Genomic DNA, 18,070 nt, shown 5'->3' on the forward strand with positions numbered 1-18,070 from the left:
AATTAGCCACAAGGAGTTAACAAGCTTTCAAGGAGAGCTTCCCTGATTAATCTCCCCTCTTTCCATCCTATTTTCCCTCCCTACTGTGACTTCAGCACTTTCACATCACCTAAGTACTTGGATACTCATCCCACCACACCCACCCCAGCGAACACTCAACTCGGCACCACAATAGCACTTCGGTCTTGTCTTATAGTGTTGAGTCACCTCTGACCCATAGTGACTCCATAGACACATCGCTCCCAGAATGCCTCACCTCCATCTGCAATCATTCCGGTAGTGTATCCAGAGAGTTTTCTTGGTAAAAATCTGGAAGTGGTTTACCATTGCCTTCTTCCATGCAGTAAACTTGAGTCTCCGCCCTCAACTCTCTCCCATGCTGCTGCTCCTCAGCACATGTGAGTTTTGAGTGGTAGCAGATTGCCTTCCACTCACTAGCCGCTGCCCAAGCTAGGAATGGAATGGGTAGGCCTCTGCTTCACTCTCCCTCCCACAGCCGAGACTATGGGAAACTCTGGAAACTCTCCAGGTGCGACCCTGAGAGGGCAGCACTTCGTACATATCTTTATATTATCTTGCTTCTCTCTACCAGCAATTTATTTTCTGTCTCCCCCACCTGCGATTTTAAATTCCTTGATGGAGGGGATCTTCTTGTCTACTGACTCCACTGCTTTCCCCCAAAACACATAGTTTCCCCCTGCACAAAGTTAGCAATCAATAAAATTGATTAAATGGAGAAGCAGTGTAGCCTTGTAAAAAGAGCACAGGCCTGGGAATCAGAGGCCCTGGGCTCTAATCCCTGCTATGCCACGTGTCTGCTGTACAACCTTGGGCAAGTCACTTCACTTCCAGGTGCCTCAGTTACCTCACCTGTAAAATGGGGATTAAGAGCTGTGAACTCCATGTAGACATGGACTGTACCTAACCTGATTAGCTTCTATCTACCTCAGTGCTTAGTACAGTGCCTGGCACGCAGTACGTGCCTAACAAATACCTTAAAAAATAAAAATAAATAAATATCAATGGACTTAATTAAAGTAGCAGTAGGTAATTCCCTTCTTTACAGGCTCTCCATTATGATCCCAGTGCCAAGAAACACCAGGTTGCCAGAGGCCACTAAATACTCCAACCCCACAGCACTTTTGTATATATCTATATACTCTTTTTCCCCTATCTGTAATTTATATTAACATCTGCCTCCTTCAGCATGGCTTAGTGGAAAGAGCACAGGCTTAGGAGTCAGAGGTCGTGGGTTCTAAACCTGGATCCTCCACTTGTCAGCTTTGGGCAAATCACTTAACTTCTCGGTGCCTCAGTTAGTTACCTAACTAAGAAGAAGTTAGTTACCTAACTAGTTAGTTACCTAACACGGAGAAGCAGCGTGGCTCAGTGGAAAGAGCACGGGCTTTGGAGTCAGGGCTCATGAGTTCGAATCCCAGCTCTGCCACTTGTCGGCTGTGTGACTGTGGGCAAGTCACTTAACTTCTCTGTGCCTCAGTTCCCTCATCTGTAAAAATGGGGATTAAGACTGTGAGCCCCACGTGGGACAACCTGAGTCCCCTATGTCTACCCCAGCACTTAGAACAGTGCTTGGCACATAGTAAGTGCTTAACAAATACCAACATTATTATTATTATTACCTCATCTGTAAAATGGGGATTAAGACTGTGAGCCCCATGTGGGACACCCTGATTACCCTGTATCAACCCCAGCGCTTAGAACAGTGCCTGGCACAGAGCAGAGCACAGTGCCCATGGTATTATTTTGATACCACAACTATTATTATTATACTTGGTAGACACATTCCCTGCCCACAACGAGCTTACATTACTTATTTTATTTTTGCCCTCATGACAACCCTATGTGGAAGCTGGAAAATGCCAGCCACCTCCTAAACTGGCTCCGCAGATCAGTGTCATAGGAATATAATGAAAACAGAGCATTCCTTCACTTTAAAGCTGATGCTACTTTGAGGTTATATATTAGTATGCATCACAGCAAAATTTTCAGCTTTCCCACACACTTCCCAAAATAATTTTCAAGATATAAAAGCATCACTGTACAAGTAAGCATCAGTTGCTAGAAAGACATTTCTATGTTAAACTTCAGGACAGAGCTATTATTAACGATTTCAGTTTCCTAATGTGGAGAAATGCAGGTGTTTGAAATCACACAAAGAAAAAAAGCCCCTTTTAGTCTCACCTGTGAGCCCTTCCATGAGCTAGGAAATGTTTAGCTGGGTACCCAAGCCTGTGTGATTGTTACATGACTGATGAGAAGCAGCATCACGTAGTGGAAAGAGCACGGGACTGGGCGTCTGGAGATTTAGGTTCTAATCTCAGCTCTGCCACTTGTCCGCTGTGTGACCTTAGGCAAATCACCTGACTTCTTTATTCCTCAGTTCCTTCATCTATAAAATGGGGGTTAAATACTTGTTCTCTCTCCTTAGACCATGAGCGCCCTGTGGGACAGAGATTGTGTTTAATCCGATTGCATCTATCCCAGGGCTCAGCACATAGTAAATGGTTTACAAATACCATTATTATTATTATTTGATTGTTTTATATGAGTGGTCTGGGTAGGGTTGAGCAGCTAATAAGATTGCTTCCAGCCACCTCTGCCCTGCCATTGATTCTATGTCTACACACGCTGTCCTGTGGTTCTGCATACCAACAGTGCTTAGTGCTCCTTAGGGAGGTGGAAGTTGGGGACAAAGAGGAAGAGATCTGCACAACCCCTATGAAAAATCATGCATCCTATTACTCCTGACATACAGCTGAGTGTGCAATACAGCTTGAAAGCTCTTAAATCACAGAAAATTATTTTGAATATTCTTCATTTACCATAGCATTGTTATTTGTATTCCTTTGATTCCCTGGTGCTTTCTTCACACTCTTGCTGAGTCTATCCTGATTTTACCGTGTTTCTCGATGTTGATGTGATTACTCTGTAGCCATTTGCAAAATGCAATTAAAGGTTTAATGAGAAGAAAATGAACAAAAGATATCATTTCGCCATTAGAAAGGATCTACCATACCAGAAAGTTTAAGTGAAAAGTGGGTTTCAGGGAACCCTTCTGTTAAGGCAGTGAACTTCACACCTGCTGGGTTTTTTTTTTAATCTCGAAACATGAATATTAATACTTGGCTACTCTGGAAATCAAGTTGTTTTTCCTCAAAATCAGCTCCCAAAACATGCCCCATATTAGATCACAGAAAGCCCAACTAGATCTTCATCATCAGGAGAATGCTCCCCATCTGACAATTTGCATTACTGCTCATAAACACATAGAATCTGAACACCTCCTTATTATTATTCTGTCAGTTCTTCAACAGGAGCAGAGCTTTTTGCTACAAATTGGCTGAGCAACAGCATAGCCACTGCAGATTCCATAAACATAAAATGTGTACCTAATTATCTTCACACTTTAGTCATGTAATGCCATTCCCGACCTTTGTTCTGCATATTCCTTTTCCATCTGAAGGCAGGACTTCCGGAGGATACAATGAAGACAGGACAGCCAGAAATTAGCCTGAACTTCAAACCCAACCAAGAAAGTGTACTGGGAGATTAAGTACATCTCCAGAAAACTCCTCTCTATTTTTTTTTTTTTGCTATGATGACATTTAAAATGGAGAGAGGTCTATGCTCCCTAATCTTGTTTTCTTTATTACTTATTACAGTCTAGCCATATGGGACCTCTTATATTGTTTCTGGCAACTCCTTCGACTAGCCAGAGGTTTGGATGCAAATGTAGATTAAAATAAAAAGGAAAGGAATAAGAAAGCGTGTCATTCAAATCCTACTGGGTTCCTGACTTTTTAAAATTTCATATAGACTATTCTTCTATCAGATTGAGAGCAAGTGCTGGGCGATTCCTTGGATATGATTTCTTCCAGCATATGAATAATGATAAAATATCAAAAATGTAGCTGACAAGCAAGCCGTCAGAAATGTATCATCAGCCATTAGTTTTCAGTGCTAAGCATCTTTCACACATCCTTTGCATGTTTTGGGGTTACAGATATGAACACAAAGAGTTATGAGACTGAGGTCCATTGCTCTCATATTTGAATGGGGAAGCAGTCAATGGCTAATAAACTAAAAATACATTCCTTTTTATTTTGCTGCTAAGGTGTGAAACTAATTCCAAACCTGTTGCAAGTATCACACACATACAAAGATAAACTTCTACTATCTAAATGCTTAGAATTAGGGCTGGTTGGATATGCCTATACTGTATTACACCTATGTATACTTCCGTGAGAAGCAGGCTCAGTGGCAAGAGCCCGGGCTTGGGAGTCAGAGGTCATGGGTTCTAATCCCAGCTCCACCACTTATCAGTTGTGTGACTTTAGGCAAGTCACTTGACTTCTCTGTGCTTCAGTTACCTCATCTGTAAAATGGGGATGAAGACTGGGAGCCCCTCGTGGAACAACCTGATTACATTGTATTAACCCCAGCGCTTAGAACAGTGCTTTGCACATAGTAAGCACTTAACAAATACCATAATTAGTATTACTACGCATACTGCATTACCTCTAGACTGTAAACTCATCGTGGTCAGGGAACGAGTCTATCCCCTTGTTGTACTATCCTAAATACTTAGTACAGTGCACTGTACACAGTAAGTGTTTAGTGAATACGATTGATATGTATTCTGGCTAACTGAGCATTCCCATTTTTTCCTGTTTGTTTTTTTTTTTATGTTATTTGTTAAGTGCTTACTATATGCCAGGCACTGTTCTAGGCACTGGGGTAGATTAATCAGATTGGAAACAGTCCATGTCCCACATGGGGCTTACGGTCTTTGACAGATGAGGTAACTGAGACACAGAGAAGTGAAGTGACTTGCCCGAGGTCACACCTGGCTGGGAGGGACCACTGACCCTAGAGACACCTGGAGGGAGGAGATAAATGTGCTGGTTGCCACCATTTCCTTTCCTTCGTTTCCCAACCCTTGGATGCCATTCAGATCCTGTCTTGGGGAGCCAGTCGGAGGAAGCGATCTGTAAACGTCCAGCAAAGCAATGTTTCAACTGGTGGAAGATTATCAAAGAAAGTTATCTGGAAGTCTATAGTTTCTTGTGTAGGGTCCTACTTGAGCAAACACAAACTAAAGCAAACACAAACTAACTCTTATACCTGAGCAAAGTGGGGATGGGAGAGGATAGAGGATGGAAGCATAGAGACTAGTAAGGAGGCTGATACAGTCTGTGACTGTGAAATGAAGAGACTAGGGTCTGCTTTAAGACCCATTTTCTGCAGCTGAAAGAATTATGGGAGGTTTGCGTCAAATAAAAAGGGAGTAACGAAGCAGCGGGGGAAACACCCGGACACATCACTGCAAAAAGCATCACTACAAGGGGGTTAGAGAAAATACATCAGATTGAAACATATACATAGGAAATGGCATAAACCCTCCCATTTGGTGTAGATCCTAATTATCTTCAGGAGTGTTTAATTTATAAACAAAGGATGGAAAAAATTCTAATTTGGGAAAGGTAAGAGGAGAAAATGAAACACAGCAAGATAAGGAGTGCTCAAAATGTTCTGGAAAAGACTTCACTATGCAGATAGGACTGGGGATTAAAATTTCATGGGAGAGTTGAATTATTTAGGAATAAAGTATAGGGTAGGCAAACATGGTGAGAAGGGCGGTATTCGGGAGAGAGGGGGACAGAAGTGAATTAATGTGGAAGGTGCGAATAAAGCGAAAACTATTTAAGCTGGAATGCGAGAGATAGTATATTTTTAGAACTGGTTGCCATAACTTCTAAATCAAGTTTTCTATACACAAAGGAAAACAAGTAACAGTGTCATAGGAGGCTGTTTCCCGTTTGGTTGGCATTAAGCTTTCAATTAATGTGAATCAGGTGGTGTACCTTCAACTCAGAGCAACGCACTCAGAAACAGGCAGAAGAAAGGGAGGAAATTCATCTGCTGAGGTGGGAGAAAGATAGATTCCTCTGTCATTTTTTTCCCATCTGTCTGCCCTTTTAGAAGCCCCGTCTATGAATAGTTTGCCTCCAAGACACTGATTCATAAAATTATAATTTTTCATTTCTTTTCCACTTGTTCTATTTGATTATGTATCAGGTTATTTTTTACCAATAATTAAGAATTTGGCAGTTTGCTTTTTTAATTTGAAGAATGACAACTTGGGATGTATATAATAATAACGATAATACTAATAATAACAATGATGGTGCTTGTTAAGCACTTGCTTTGTGCCAAGCACTCTACTAAGCACTGGGGTAGATACAAATGAATCAGGTTGGACACACAGTGCCTGTCCCACATGGGATTCACAGTCTAAATGGGAAGGAGTAGGATTTAATCCCTCTTTTACATGAGGAAACTGAGGCACAGAGAAGTTAAGTGATTTGTCCAAAGTCATACAGCAGGCAAGGGGCAGAGCCGGGTTTAGAACCCAGGTCCTCTGACTCCCAGACCCATGGTCTTTCCATTAGGTCACACTGATTTTTGCATAAAAGCCACATAAAAGTCTTACCTGTTGATTTTTGCATGCCAGCTTTTGCTGATGGTGAGGTTAGGTGAGAGATGCTTTATCAGTTCAAGGTATTAAATTTTGGAACTTTTTGCCATCTGTAATGGAGTTGACTACTGCATTAGTCATATAAGGATTTGGGATTCAACAACACTGTACCTGGAATCTATTAGGTCATTGTTTAACTCAGAGTAGTGTACATGGAAGTGTTTAAAAATAATTCACGGTGTTTTGGGTGGCAATGCAGATGACTGGGTAAAGTAAAAAAACTGGTGTACATCTGAGATTGAAAATACTGGGCTTTAAACTTTGTTGACAGACTCAAACCATGAAATGTGAGTTTAATTACTTGGCTGGCACATTCTTTTTGGTTCTCATGACAATCTGTTCCTGGAATCAGAAAAATAGAAGAAGTCTCCATGGCTACTCTGATAGGGTTTCAGGAAATGTCATCCGCTTAGGACTGAGTGTCATTTTTAGGTAAGGGATGAAAATCGCTTTGGAGTGCCTGCTAACTAACATCTTCAAAGCTCACTGATGTTTTCAAATGTTCTCTTGAAACATTCAGGCTCCCCATAGAAGTTAAGTTGCTATTAAATATTCTTTCAGAATGGTTTACTAGAAAGGCCACCCCACATCATTGTTTCCAATATTTTCCTTCATTAGAATCCCAAATATAAATTTTGTTTTCACATCACATAACTACTACAATGGTAATAACAGTGCCAAAATACAATTATGATTCTGTGCAAGCATTTTTCACACTCAAAGGCAACACTTGAGACCCAAACAGTTTTTGACATACCCTATTCACTGCTGATGACTCTCTGCCTTTATGCTCTTGGTCCTGCATTTCTGGTTCTCTTATTTCAAGAAGAGGAAGCCACGCCTCCAGGTATTATACTCTTCTAAGCACTTAGCATAGTGCTCTGCACACAGTAAATGCTCAATAAATACTACTGATTGATAGATTGATTGTTAGGACTGGATCATGGTATTCCACTTGAGCCACTGCTGTGCACTGCAGATGTTGAAATGGCTGAGTCAGGAAGGCCTGAATGAAGTCATAGTAATAATAATGATAATGGTATTTATTAAGCACTACATGCTGGGAACTGTACTAAGCATTGGGGTGGATGCAAGCAAACTGAGTAGCCACATGAGGCCCATAATCAATCACCATTTTACAGGTGAAGTAACTGAGGCACAGAGAAGTGAAGTGACTTGCTCAAGGCAACACAGCAGATAAGTGGTTGAACTGGGATTAGTACTCAGGTCCTTCTGACTCCCATGTCCATGCTCGATCCACTAGGCCATGCTGCTTCTCCACCTTTTTTCAGGCAGAGCAGGCTATTTAGCACCCAGAATAAGGAAGAAAACAATTCATCTTCCTTCTCCGGCCCAGCAGAAACCACCTTCCACTGTTGCCTCTGGGTCATTAGGTTTTCACCAGCTTGGAACAGCTTGTTAATATGTTCACATATAAGGATATCATATGCAAGGACCCAATTGCAATCTATTCAAAGAGGATCCATCTTTTCTCCAACAAAGAAGTTCTGAGCTCCAGAACTCATGACTGTTTCACGAGTCATGTTTCGGTCTTCTGGTTTCAGGCCAGGACTGCTCTTTCAGTTTTTATGTGCTCTTAGCTGGTCTCTTATTCTCCACCTGAAGGAAGGTGTGAGTTCTGCTCCCTCTCCTGTTTCTTTCTTATACGGGCAGGTTGGGTCCTCCTTGGCCCACGATTCTCAGTTCTTTATAGAATTTTGGCTAACAGAGTCTTAGAAAACACACCTCAAAGTCATCCATTTTGAAGTTTATAACAAAATGTGCTAAAAAATCACAGATGCAAAGTGTTTCCTAATAAAAAAAAGATATTCACAATTTATCCTCCCACACATAAATGTAAATATTATGTAAAAATGTGAGGGAAAAAAAGCAAAATGTGGCAGTGAAATTTGGCTAGATTAAATTTTGAACAGTAAAGAAGTAAATCAATAACTTTCATTGTGTATAATGCGGATGCCTTCAAGAACAATGCTTGGACCACTCCAAGGGCAATTACTGAGTCTAGGAAAAAGGGATCTATCATCAACTATCTCCTGACGTTTGTTACAATGTTAAGGCAGCACTGGAGATGATTTGATTGGCTATGCAAAGATAACTGGTATCGCAAGCGACACTTAACTATATGACCATTTCAGAGGACCAATATCAGTAAGCATAACAACGCATTATATTTAGCTAGGACTTTTTTTTTTTAACTGGAAAGATCAAGTTCACCTACAGGCCGAACATATTAAGGGAAGATCATCTCCTCTCCGGGAATTGTAGTCATGCCTAAATTGGATCTTTTTAACAGCCACTACTTAACAACATCCAGTATGATAGTACCATCCACCTTCCACTAGGAAATGTGGTCTTGGTTTGAAAATGGAGTTACTCAAATAGGCTTTTGATCAGGATACTGAGATTTACACCTGACTTTTGCTTTGTGCTTCTGCGGTTGAATCATATGCAAGAAAAGAGATTGGCAGTCTCCTCTCAAAGGCTTCTCCTCCAAGAATTTGATTAGCTATTGCACCTGCTGGGCCACTGGCATGCCCCAAAGTAACCAAGAAGGGTAAGGATGCACACTCAAAAGTTGTAAGAATACTATTGAATAATCACACAGTTTGGATGAGTCAGGCAAGATCTACCCCTTTTTCCCTTTCTTTTTTAAAGGTACTTATTAAACTCTGATTTTATGCCAGGCATATAAGCGCTAAGCGCTAGGGTAGATAAAAGATATTCCATTTGGACACAGTCCCTCTCCTACATGGGGCTCAGTGTCTTAGTTGGAGGGGGAGTATTTAATACCCATTTTACAAATGAGGTCACTGAGGCACAGAGAAATGAAGCGACTTGTCCAGGGTCACACTGCACGCAAGTGGTAGGCCTGTGATTAAAACCCAGGTCCTCTGACTCTCAGGCCCGTGCACTCTGCACTAGGCCATGCTTCTTCCCTTTCCACAGCTCAGACTTACCTTTGAAATTTTAGAAAGTTACAGATAAAAGAAAACTGTCAGAATTTATCCCTTTTGTGTGCTAATTATCTTCAAAAATTGATAATATTTGGGGATGGTGTTTGCTGTATTCATTGGGATGAGTGTGTGCAAGCTTACTGGAGACTTTTTGGGGGCTGCCCTTCTTTCTTCTCTCCCTAACTTTCCTATCTCACTACCCTCCCTATCCTAGAAGCCTGAAGCCATTGGATCACCCTCAACTCTAAATTCTCATTCATTTCTCACATCCAGTCTACTGCCAGATCCTGCTGGTTCTTCTTGAATAGCTTCCCTGATCCACCCCTTCCTCCCTACCCAAACTGCTACCATTCTGGTACAAGATCTGGCCTTACCCCAGCTGGACTATTATGTCAGCCTTCTGACTAGTCTCCCAGCCTCCAGTTTCTCCCCATTCCAATCTATACTATCTGCTACTTCATGGATCATCTTCCTGAAGCATCACTCTGCCTGCATCTTCCCTCTCCTCAAAACAGCATGGCCTAGTTGGAAAGAGCACAGGCCTGGGTTTCAGAGGATCTGGGTTCTAATCCCACTCTGCCAACTGCTTGCTCTGTGCCCTAACTTCTTTGTACCTCAGTTTCCTCAACTGCAAAATGGGGATAAAATACCTGTTCTCTCTCCTATTTAGACTGTGAACCCCTGTCGGACAGGGATTGTGCCAACATCATTAACCTGTACCTACTCCAGCGCTTAGAACTATCTGCCAATATTCTTCCCCTTGACTCTATTTATTGCCATTGTTCTTGTCTGTCTCCCCCGATTAGACTGTAAGCCCGTCAAACGGCAGGGACTGTATCTGTTGCCGACTTGTTCATTCCAAGTGCTTAGTACAGTGCTCTGCACATAGTAAGCGCTCAATAAATACTATTGAATGAAAGTGCTTAACAAATACCATAAAAACATATTTCCCAAACGCCCTCCGCAGTGCACTGCACCAAGTAGATGCTCAAAAATACTCCTCATCCTGATCTCTCCATGGACTTTCCCATCTCCTAGTAATCATAATAATCATAATGATAATGATAATATAATAATTGTGGCATTTAAGTGCTTACTGTGTGTCAAGCACTGTACTAAGCAATGGGGTAGATACAAGATAATCATTTCCCACATGGGGTTATAGTCTAATGGGACGGGGGGAGAAAAGAAAATATATCGAATCCCCATTTTGTAGGCAAGGGGATTGAGGGCCAGAGAAGTTAAGTGACTTGCTCAAGGTAACACAGCAGACAATTGGTAGAGTGGGATTAGAACCCAGCTCCTCTGACTCCCAGGCCCATGCTCTTTTCACTAGGCAACACTGTCTCTCTCCTCTTCTGACTAAATCATCCATCAATCCATGGTATTTACTGAGCATTTACAGCATGCACAGCACCATACTAGGCATTTGGGAGAGTCCAAACCAACAGAATTAGAAGACACATTCCCTGTCTACATGCCCTCTGGGAGCTTTTCCAATTTCCTCTCCTCCCAAATCACTCCAACAGGACCTCTTCTGTTCTCCCAAGAAGCTCTCTCTCACCCAGTGTGTGCAAGGGCTTTCCTGCTCCTTCCCCAATCAATCCATCAATCAATCGTTTTTGAGGGCTTACTGTGTGCAGGGCACTGTGCTAAACGCTCAGGAGACTACAAATAACAATAAAAACGGACACAGCCCCAACCTGGAAGCTTTCCTGAGCTCAGAGCTGGAGCTCTGAACATTTTGCTGAGCCTTCTAAAAGGCTTTTGTGACTTCTCTTCTGACTGCAGGGCTCCCTCTGGAGACTTCCCTGCTTGATGTCAACCAACTCTGACTGAGGCTTGAGATAGAGTAATGGCTCAAGAACCTAGGGGAGTGTGTAGATTAAGGAATATTTCCTGGAACTAGAATCAAGGATGCGGAGCAGCAACAGCCAGAATATTTAAGAAGAGAAATTGTCACTGCTGTAGCCCTCTCACTCTCAGTTCCCAGCACAGGCTCAATTTCTAGGAAGCTGGCATTCATTGCAGCAGAGGCAGAAACTTTTTCTTTTGACTATTTATTTCATCGGAAAGCAGTGTAGCCTAGTGGAAAAAGAGGCCTGGGAGTCAGGGGACCTGGGTTCTAATCCCAGCTTTGCCAGTTGTCTGCTGTGTGACCTTGGGCAAATCACTTGACTTCTCTGTGCCACAGCATATGTAATATGGGGATTAAGACTGACTGTGAGCCCAATGTGGGGCATAGACTGTAACCAAACTGATTAGCTTGTATCTACCCCAGGGCTTAGTACAGTGCCTGGCATATAGTAAGTACTTAACACACACCACTGGATAAAAACATATGGCAGGAAACCATAGGAGGATCATCTCTAAATATGTACATCTCCAAATATGCATATAGATGTATTTTATAATTAAACATTGTCCTTTCTTGACATTCACATTCAAAAATATACTGGACTTGATGCAGGTATAGGTATAGTTCATTCTTCAGTTTCCAATTTACTTTCATTTTATTAAAACTTTACTTTAAATCAGTCTTTAATATTCATTTTGAATCCTATTCAACAAGCAGAATTGTACTGTCAGATCCTGGTCTCACTGGAATCTCTTTGGAGCTCTCAGGAAGCATGCATGCATATTAACAAGTTATACACAGCTTTTCAAATGAGGGTGTCTAGCCTGCATCCCCGGAAAAAGGGGCAGAGATATGAATTAAGGAAGATGAACAAGCTGACTGTGGAAGAGAGGAGGCTTCAGTGGGAGGAAATTCATTGCTGAGAGAAACAGAAACATGAGGCAGAATTCCACTTAACACTAAATCCTTTCGGGAATCCACAGGTTGAAAAAGTGTAATCCAATTCATCATCCACCACAGGAGACCTTTGGTGCCAATATCTCAGGTTTCTTCATCACTGTCTAGGCCACATGACTCTTTGTAAACAAGGGTGTTTGGCAGATTGGGAACAATGCATTAAGAACTAGGAGCATTTGCTATTTCTTCATCCTCACTGCCAAGCAGTCTTTTTCCTAAACACGGATATTTTATAGTTAATGATGCTTGTTCAAAGGCAAACCGATGAAACGCTTGTTCTTGAGGACCCACATTTAGGGCCAAATGCCTCTGGCAAGACAATGCAGACTGATCCCTCTCTCAAGGTAAATGACTTAAATCTTGACCCGAGAGCAGTAGGGAGGAAAGGCACACCCATCTGTGGGAGAAATACAGATCCTTCCCTTGGATACCAGCATGCAAACAACCACAGAATTTACCATTCAGAGAAAAAATCAGCAGTCTCTCACATGGCTGTTACTGAGGTCAGAAAGGCATAGTATTTGCCAAATAAGGTGATGGGAAAGGAGAAATGGACATTTAATTTCGTTTGTTTTCTACCATTGGATTTTCAGCTCTTTGAGGCAGCACATTACCACAGGTTGCAGTAGTCAAACTGATAAAGATAAATATAACTTCTAGAATGAACTGGTATGTGTGTGTTCATTTATGCTGAGGGATGGAAGACTCACATTTAAAAAAAAGTGTGTGTTGTTTCAATCTACCCTTTTGAAATGCTAGGATCCATAATGATGATTATATAGAAAATGAATGCTAAATTCTTCATGTAGGACTCCCTTTACCCTCATATATGACAGACCACCAGTCTCCCCACCTTTGAAGCCTTATTAAAATCCCATCTCCTCCAAGAGGCCTTCCCTGACTAAACCTTCATTTCCCCTACTCCCTTCTCCCTTCTGCATCTCCTGTGCACTTGGATCTGTACCCTTTAAGCACTTGCTATTTGCCCCACCCTCAGCCCTACAGCACTTACATAAATATGATATTTCTTAAGCACTTCCTATTTGCCAGGCACTGTACTAAAGTGCTAGGGTGGATACAAGCAAATCTGGTTGGACACAGTCCTTATCCCACGTGGCGCTCACAATCTCAATCCCCATTTTAGAGATGAGGCAACTGAGGCCCCGAGAAGTTAAGTGACTTGCCCAAAGTCACAATGCAGACAAGTGGAAGAGTCAGGATTAGAACCCATGACCGTAGCTTATTTTATAGCCTATAGACTATAAAGTCGTGGTGCTCACGGAACAATTCTACCAACTCTGTTTATTGTACTCTCCCAAGCACTTAGTGCAGTGCTGATGGTATTTGATGTGCTCTGCCCACGTACAATTGATTGATTGATGAGTCACCTTAGGTAAAAAATATAACATATGAAAATATAAGGCAGAGGTGCAAAGTTGTCCCTGTAAAAACATACAGCCTGTGGCTGCACCAAAATAAGATTTGAACTATGTTTGCATAGCCTACTTTCAAGCAATGTGGCTTAGTAGACAGAGCACGGGCTTGGGAGTCAGAGGTCATGGGTTCTAATCCTGGCTCTGCCACTTATCAGCTGTGTGACTTGGGTGAGTCACTTAACTTCTCTGTGTCTCAGTTACCTCATCTGTAAAATGGGGATTAAGACTGTGAGCCTCATTACCTTGTATCTACCCCAGCCCTTAGAACAGGGCTTGGCACATAGTAAGCACTTAAATACCATCATCATTATCATCAGATAGAGTTTTCCCTGTTTTACTAAACCAAAATGTGCTATCATCATGTCTTCAAGATGCCTGCAGGTAGAAACTGCGGTAACTAAACCTGGGTTTCTTAGCATGTCATAATTCAAAAGATTACAAAGGTAAATATTTCACAGAATTTTAAAAGCAAATCCTTTTAACTGAATAGCTGCTTTTTAACTGATACAGCTCCCCTGACTCTCTCAGCAGTTCCACTCTCCCATCTAATTAACACAATCACAGCTAGATTTTCAAGACAGTTGTTTCTCACACTGTAAATGAAATATTTTTACTTCAGTGGTGGCATTTTAATAAGTGGAGATGAACACAATCATTTTCTCTCCAGATTGACATATTTAAAAATTTGTTTCCGTTGAAAACCCTGATTTAAAAAAAATGCTGTCATTACATAAAAGGAAATATTTATAGTTTCTGCCCCAAATCTGTTGCTCTTGTACTCAAAATCATTACTCGTCTCAGTCTTAACAGTCTTCTTCCCTCTAGATTGTAAACTCGCTATGGGCAGGTAACATGTTTACCAACTCTGTTATATTGTACTTTCCCAACGACTTAAGATAGTGCTCTTCACACAGTAAGCGCTCAAGAAATATGACTGACTGATTGTAGTACAACCCTAACAGAGGCACTGACTTTCATTTTGAGAACGAGGGCAAACTTGGGGTGGAGCTCTGAGGGGATGGGACGAAGGTGGCAGACATTAGAGGGGATTGGGGAGGAGGAAGCGAAGTGAAAGGGAGGAAAAGCAGGCAGGAATGGAAGAAGGCAAAAGGGAAAGGAAGCAGACATAGGAAGGAAGGAAGACGACCTCTAGAAACCCTAATGGGCACTAGAGTTGGATGTGCCTTTGTCCTTTCCCCAGACCAGTAGGCCTTCACTGAACAATCCCATGTTGTACAAGGGTACACAGTTGCCATGGTAACTGTACCAATCCCCAGCCAGTCTCCATATGCAACCCCCTCTCACAGTCCTGAGGACCTTAGCCCCCTTCTGTGCTTCACCCAGCCCCCAAATCATGCTGTGAACATCCCAGGTCCAGCTCACACATAGAGACCCCTTGTTTGTGCCCTAATCAAGACCCTAGCCTGAGACCAGCTCCAAGGATTCCATCCCCAGCTGGCAGGGAGCAAAGGTGGAGCCACCATCTTGGCTCTTCCTCTGATCTTTTTCCCAATCCAAAGAGTAGGAAAGCTACCTTTCCCAATTGAAAAACTGGGGACAAAGCTGACAGTGTCACCCTTTACAGTGCCAAGCCCTCATTTTCCCCATTTCTCAAAGATCATTCTGCCCTATGCTTTTTCTTCTAGATTATGATACCAACTGACTCTGTCCCTGGTCATATTCCCTTTTGAAGCTGTACAGTAAAATTTCATCACAGCATTGTGGGAGAGCAGTCTTCCCCCCAGGAAAAGCTGGGTAGGGTCTTTACTGCATTATCTGTAGATTTATAACAGCCTGTTCTCCCTTCCTTCGTGTTAAAAAGCAAACTCCAAGAAAATCATGAAAAGCAGCATGGCCTAGTGGAAAGAACATGGGCTTGGGAGTCAGTGAACCTAGGTTCTATTCCCAGCTTTGCCAACTGCTTTCTGGGTGACTTTGGTCAAGTCACTTTACTTCTCTGTGCCTCAGCTGCAAAATGAGGATTCAATACCATTTTTGCCCTCCTATTTTGACTGTGAGTCCCATGTGGGGCCGGAACTGTGTCTGACCTGATTAACTTGTATCTACCCCAGTGCTTAGAACAGTGATCGACACATAGAAAGTGCTTAAAAATACCATAATCATTATCATAATTGACAGTTCTTCAGAAAGCACCATGATATGTTAAAAATACAAGTAATGAAATTGCAGCGTCATGAAGAAAAGTGGCATAAACACTGAAATCCCTTTTGAAACTTCAAGAGATGCTTTCATTTACATTTTCTGGGATTACACGAAAGTGTGACAGTAATAGAGGGAAGCACATACTTATTTTGGGACAGATTCTTCTCATTTAAGATGCACGACTAAGAATTTTTATATTTGTGTTGAACAGATTTTGAATCCTAAATATAAGACTACTATATTGCGCCAAAAAGAGGATGGGCAAGGCGGAATGGGCAACTGCCATTAATTGTCTTGACTTGCACTGAACTGAATATGAAACCATCGGTTACCAATCTGCAGGGAGTACATCAAGCATGTGTTAAAACATGATCAGTGTGAAGGGAAAAGACAGGAATACAGAGACTAAGAATAGTAATAGTACTCACTCAGCGCTTACCCTGTACAAAGCACTATACTATGAGGACCCTGTTGAGATGGGGAGGGAATAGGCAGTGGAGCACAAATTCAGACAAGAGGTATCTGAGGAGGTTCTTGAAATGCAGAGTGAGAAATCTGAACTCCATGCGAAGGGGAGCTAGGTTGGTCTTAATTTATGTCAGAGGCTAAATCCTGGGACCTCAGGGCTGGCCATTCAGACAAGTAAAAATGCCATCTCAACTTTTGATTTGTCAACATCTTAAATGCAGTCAACTTCACTGGCAGTGGGCTCTCTACTCTAAATATCATGACAATCTGCTCATTGAAACAGTGATGTCCAAACTGTTCAAAGAAACAAAAGAAAATAAAAAGGTATCTTGGGTAGAGAGCCTGTAGATTAACATATAAGGAGAAATGCTCTAATATTGCTAGTCCTTGAGAAACACTCTCTGAAATTATCTGACGGCAAATCACAAACTGAATGAACCATTGAAGACCTTTAATGATAATAATAATAATTTTAAGCACTTACTATTTGCAAAGCACCATTCTAAGCTCTGGGGCAGATAAGAGATCTTCAGGTTGGACACTATTCCTGTCTCATATGGGGCTCAGTCTAGCTAAGAGGGAGTAGGATTGAACCCCCATTTTACAGATGAGGAATCTGAGGCACAGAGAAGTTAAGTGATTTGCACAAGGTCAGGTGGCAGAGTCAGGATTAGAACCCACGTCCTCTGACTCCCAAGCCTGTGCTCTTTCCACTAGGCCAAGTTGCTTCTCATATGTGTCTTTCTCCAGGACCCTAAAGAGCTGGTAAAATATTGAACATAATCAATACAGTTCCCTCATCTATTTATTAATCAGTAGTGTGGGAATTGGTAGACCAAAATTGGAAGCAGTACGGCCTAGTTAAATGGGGATTAAATCATATTCCCTCCAATTTAGACTGTGAGCCCCATGTGGGACGGGAACTATGTCCAACCTGATAATATGGTATCTACCCCAGTGTTTAGAACAGTGTTTGGTACATAGTAAGTGCTTAACAAGTACAATAATAATAACAATTCTAACAGTAACTATTATCATCAGTGGGGAGTACAGTGAGCTTGGCGGGCTGATCAGTCTGGAGCTAACATTGGCTTTGATTAGGTTATTTCAAACCAAACCTGGAATTCTAGACACCAAAGGTTCTGCCTTAATTGAGTTATAATAATAATAATTGTGGTATCTGTTAAGCAGCCCTCTCAGGGTTGCACCTGGAGAGTTTCCAGTACTCTACCAGTCTTGACTATGGGAGGGAGAGTCAAGCAGACACATAACCATCCCATTCCTAGCTTGGGCAGTGTCTAGCAAGTGGAAGGCAATCGGCTACAAGTCAAAACTCACCTGTGCCCGGCAGCAGTGGCACGAGAGAGTTGACGGCGGAGACTCAGGTTTACTGGGCGGAAGGAGGCAATGGTAAACCACCTCCGTATTTTTACCAAGAAAACTCTGTGGATACACTACCAGAACAATTGCAGATAGAGTTGGGGCCTTCTGGAAGAGATGTGTCCATGGTGCGGCTATGGGTCGGAGATGATGACAACAGCGTAAGACAAGACAAGGTTTGTTAAGCGCTTACTATGTGCCAGGCACTGTACTAAGCACTAGGGTAGATACAAGACATTTCATTTGGATATAATCCCTGTCCCACATATAGCTC

Source organism: Ornithorhynchus anatinus, chromosome X5 (genome assembly GCF_004115215.2).
Source record: "Ornithorhynchus anatinus isolate Pmale09 chromosome X5, mOrnAna1.pri.v4, whole genome shotgun sequence".
Taxonomy (NCBI): Eukaryota; Metazoa; Chordata; class Mammalia; order Monotremata; family Ornithorhynchidae; genus Ornithorhynchus; species Ornithorhynchus anatinus.